Genomic DNA, 5,853 nt, shown 5'->3' with positions numbered 1-5,853 from the left:
ATTTGAGTAATCAAGTGGAAATTAACTCAAACATGGATGAGAATATTTCCTATACATCAATGTAGAGGCAAGTGAATCTAAGTATCTTTCAACAACAAGAAGAGAAGGAAATGACTAGCCTCTTCCATATAAATATACATATAAAATATGAAAAATGAGTTATCTATTAAACATAGGATCATAGGTAAATGTCATAGATATATATGTAGAAATTTGAATAATATAACACTTATTCATAGAGATTATCCTGATTATACACTATTTGCGGAATGCATGCATAATACATAACCTCCTCTACCATTGATCATCAATTTGCGGAATTAAAAAAACAATCGCATGCACACATTGAAACATCAATCACACATATCAACATAGTATGTAATGGGGAAAGCATACAACTGAAAACCCCCAACTATCTGTATATTATAATGATAGAGAACATGTAACAATACATATTACAATACTCCTCACAAGTACTTAGTATTATCTCCACATGCTACACACAAACTAGCTCAGATCTGAACAAGTCACGGGTTCAAATCTCCTCCACTGTTTGCCTGCCTCTACTGCGCAATCCAAGTTGAGAATAGATCAGATCCAAGTTCGAATTCCCCTGGCTTGTACTGCGCAATCCTCATTGGAAATCTCAATCAATGATTGTGCAAATCTCATGCACAGCTATAGTCACAACTGATAGTAGTCTCACCCTTTCATCCACCTCTAACACTTGTCTCCACTGAACTGTCCATGCACTGAGTTAACTGATGTATTCTTTAGTTGATTTATGAGTTAATAATTAGTGAATTTATTAATAATTAATTCACATCACTCATAAACACAACTCCATCAACTCCTCAATCAACTCCACCAAACTCAATAACTTGAGTTCTAACTAAAGTCCATCATGAAATAGCTCAACTAACCCATAGGAAAAGCGTATTTCCTTCTGGCAGTTGCATGTGCCACATCCGTAGCTTGAATTTAAGTGTTGTAAGAGGATAAGATAATGTTTATAGTCCAAATATTATTAAGAGCTAATACTATTCGACTGTTCTATTTTTTGATTGGCAATATAAAAATAGACTCCACCCATATGTCTAAAAATAGAGGTCCATATATTTTTACCAACATGACCAATCATCCATAAATAGCATCCTACAACTCATAGACCATGATCCATATGTCTAAAAATAGACATAGTCTAAAAATAGGCTTTGCGCGAAAAATAGCCTGCAGGCCCACTTAGTGAAGGCGACTTCTTTTCACTAAGCTCCATCATCTTGTTGCATTTTCAACACTCCCTCTCAACAAGATATGGATTATCAGCAACCCCTATCCTACCTCTGTGGTATTTGAATTTCCTCCTGGTGATCACCTTCGTCAAGATATCAGCATCCTGACCCTCCGTGGGAATGTATGAAAGTAACATGATTCTCTGCTGCACACAATCTCTGATATGATGGTGCCTGATGTTGATGTGCTTGGATCTATCATGAAATACTAGATTAGCTGAGAGTCTAATGCAACTCTGGTTATCACAATAAATCACCGTAGGCTCCAAGTGTGACCCGAACAACCCGACCAAGATCTTCCTCATCCATATAGCCTCGCATGCAGCCAAACTTGCTGCCATATACTCAGCCTCTGCTGAACTAAGTGCCATAGATCTCTGCTTCTTGCTTTATCAAGAAACAGTTGTCGACCCGATACTGAAGATCCCTCCAGATGTGCTCTTTCTGTCCATTGGGCTCCCTACCCAATCTGCATCCGTGAAGCCACATAGCTTCACCTCATCCTACTGTCTGTACCACAATCCATATCTTGATGTGCCTCTGAGATAACGCAATACATGCTTGCCTGCCTTCCAGAAGAGCTTGGTTGGCTTAACCATAGCTTGTGAAAGCTGGTTAACAGCATAGCATATATCGGGTCGTGTATTGACCAGATACATAAGCAACCCCACCAACTATCTATAAACAGTGGCATCCACTACCTCCGCTGAAGTAGCATCCTCCTTCCTCCAACCTCCAGGAAGAGCAGTATCAACAGGCTTGCAGCGATGCATGTTGAACTTCTCCAGTATCTCCCGGGAATACTTACCCTGAGAAACAAATAGTCCATCACTGCGCTGCCAAATATCCAATACCAGGAAATAATGAAGGAGGCCCAAGTCCTTCATCTCAAACTCTATAGCAAGATCCTCCTTGCATGAAAGTATCAACATCTCATCTCCCATCAAAATCAAATCATCTACATAAAGTACAATGATTAGCAACTTACCCTCCACCACAATCTGGTATAGGTTAGGATCTGCCTCACTCTTGGAGAATCCAAATCTGGTGAAATAATTGTCTATCCATGTGTACCAAGCACGAGGTGCTTATTTCAACCATACAACGCTCTCTTGAGCCTGCACACATGCGACTCGCTGTTGAAGATCTCGAAACCTTCGAGCTGCTCTATGTACACCTCCTCCTCAATGACTCCATTGAGGAACACAGTCTTCACATCCATCTGATGGATGTGCCACCCCATCTGCGCTGAGAGAGCAAGAATCGTTTGTATGGAAGAATACCTTGCGATAGGTGCAAAGGTCTCCTCATAATCGATCCCCTCTATCTGTGAGAAGCCTCGAGCAAAAATCTTGCCTTGTACTTCTCCACACTCCCGTCAACTGCCTGCTTCACTTTGTAGATCCATCTCGAACCCACCACTGATTTCCCCTCCAGTCTTGGGACAATCTCCCATGCATTGTTTCTGACAATCGAATCATACTCTTCCACCATGGCATCTACCCATGCGGGATCCTCCACAGCTTCCTCGAAAGAGGATGGCTCAGTCATGACACATTTTCTCACAAGAGCCATGTATCCAGTGTACTGATTAGGTGACTGTCTCCGTCTGTGCTATGCTGTAGGTGGTCCTACAACCTTCTCTGCATCTTGAGCCAGTCGCTCAGCTTCTGTAGTGCGCTTTTTCCCTATGATGGTTGGCGCTGCATGAGTGGTCTCTTTCACTCCAAGAACTTCATCTTGTGTCTGATCCACATCCTGAAGCTCATCCTTAGAAACTAATAGCTCCTCATCTGCATGCAAGTGTGGCTCCCTCTCAACCAAACACTTCATGGCTTTCTCCTCCTAAAATTTGATATCCCGTCACACAACAGTCTTGCGACTGTCTAGCAAATACACATGATAGTTGTGGGGCGTATCAGTGTACCCCACAAATATCCCAACCTCTGTGGTCAGCTCCAACTTCTTCCTGGCATCCTTCGTCACATGCATGTAAACAGGAGAACCAAAAATCCTCAAATGTGAAATATCAGGCCTCTTACCAGAATAAGCCTCCTCGGGTGTACTCATGCCAAGTATCTTGTGAGGAAAATGGTTCTGCACATATACTGCAGTATTGGATGCCTCCGCCCACAAGTGAAGGGGTAGGCCCTGATCATGCAAATCACCCGTGCAGCACCCACGATCGTTCTGTTCTTCCACTCAGCAACCCCGTTCTGCTGTGGGTTATGGGGAGCTATGAGCTCTCTTCGAATCCCTTCAGTGCTACAGAAGTCCTTGAACTCGCCAGAGATGAATTCACCACCATTGTCGCTCCTAAGAGCCTTCACCTTCTTACCTGATTCCTTCTCGACCAGTGCTTTGAACTCACAGAACTTTGAGTATGTCTCTCTCTTCTTCTGCATGAAGAAGATCCAGCACTTTCAAGAGAAATCATCAACAAGATCACATAGTACTTGTGCTTTTCTGTCGAAGCTACTGAGAAAGGTCCACACACGTCTATGTGAATTCTCTCAAGGATCGTCGTGGCACAACTATCCTTCTCGTGAAAGGTGGATTTCACAAATTTTCCCAAAGTACACCCCTTGCACTGATCTGACTGCGCAAGAGTGCCTTTAGGAAGCCCAGTAGAAATCTGCTGCAGTATCTTCAAGGCTCCATGGTGAAGGTGGCCCAATCTCCGGTGCCACAGCTCACCATCATCCCGGCTCACCAATCCTTCTACCTTGCATGCCATTGTTGCGCAGCCATCTACATGCAATTGATAAAGGTTCTTGACTCAAACCCCTATCTTCTGGGTTTCTCCAGTTGTCTTACTGCGCAGGAAAGCCTTTCCCTCGCTGAAGACAACATCATATCCCTTGTCTTCTAACATCACCACAGAGATAAGATTCTTCTTCAATCATGGAACATGCATCACTTCCTTCAATACGAAGGGTTTACCAGACTCCCTCTCAAAGGAAATGGTACCGATACCGGTCGCACTATATCTACCATCATCGCCCATCTCGATGTGCACTCCAAGATCTTTCTCATCCAGATCAAAAAACAAATCTCGATCTCCTGTCATGTGAAAAGATGCACCACTATCCAAAAACCATACCGATCCCATCACACTTGATACCAAGCATGCGATCAGTGAAAAATCCAACTCAAACTGCGAGGCTAAGGCCTCTCCCGCTGCAGATCCAGCAGCTTGCTTATTTTTCTTCTTCTGCGGACAATTTGTGGCATAATGTCCGTGCTGGTGACAGTGAAAGCACTTCACCTTGGACATGTCCTGCTTCTTGCCTTTCGCACCAGAATGAGAAGATTTCTTGTTCTTCCCCTTCTTTACTTTGGTAGCCAAAGCACAATTTTCTTCATTAGATGCCTTTGATGAAGATCCGTCCCTAGTATTCCGCATGATCTCCTCTTGCACAAGATCAGACCAAAGTCTCTCCCATCCTGGCAATTTCTCCTGACCATTAACAGAGTCCTCATAGGAATGCCAACTCTTTGGAAGACAAGGAGAACCAAGCTCACCAAGTCCTCATCATCGACAGTCACCCCCACACTTCCCAGCTCATCCCGACATTGGGTGAACTTCGTGAGATACTTGGGCATACTGTCTCCTTTCTCACACTTAATGTTTTTGAGTTTGTCCTTAAGCGCCAACTTCCTCTGGTCACTCTTGCTTTGGAATAAATCTGTCAACGCTTTCCACATCAAGTATTGAGAAGCCTTTCCATGCAGGTTGGATACAATGTGATCCTTCACGCCCTCCAATAGAATCCTTCGACACTTTGTTGTCTTCTTTTGCCAAGCCTCAACTTGAGCAACATCAGTAGGCTTTGGGACCTCAGCCTCTATGAACTCCTTCAACCCATTGTCATCCAACACCGCCTCCATCATATCTTTCCATGCAATATAATTTGAGCTGCCTTCAAGAGCATACTCCAATCGCAATCCGTTGAAAGACATTTCAACTTCGACACCAAGAAAACACTGCTGCAAATTCGAATTCCACCAGCTCAAAAATCAACCGCTTCTGATCTAAAATTCGTGAGAACAAAGTATTTCTCATACAGAGATTGACTATATGGGCATTTACCGGATATCTCACCTTCCAAAGGAAGGATGAATCCAGAGGCTACCTAGCCCGATTACAGACTTTGCCTGAAGAAATAAAATGTAATCACTTTCTGAATAATAGATCTGATGATCAACTTCACTCTGATACCATGTAGAAATTTGAATAATATAACACTTATTCACAAATATTATCCTGATTATACACTATTTTCGGAATGCATGCATAATACATAACCTCCTCTACCATTGATCATCAATTTGCGGAATTAAAAAAGCAATCGCATGCGCACATTGAAACATCAATCACACATATCAACACAGTATGTAATGGGGAAATCATACAGCTGAAAACCCCCAACTATCTGTATATTATAATTATAGAGAACATGTAACAATACATAGTACAATACTCCTCACAAGTACTCAGTACTATCTCCACATGCTACACACAAACTAGCTCAGATCTTAACAAGTCACGGGTTCAAAT

Source organism: Pinus tabuliformis, chromosome 1_2, assembly GCF_031772625.1.
Source record: "Pinus tabuliformis cultivar Carrire ecotype Pingquan chromosome 1_2, CPIR1, whole genome shotgun sequence".
NCBI lineage: Eukaryota > Viridiplantae > Streptophyta > Pinopsida > Pinales > Pinaceae > Pinus > Pinus tabuliformis.
This window is presented reverse-complemented; position numbering follows the sequence as displayed.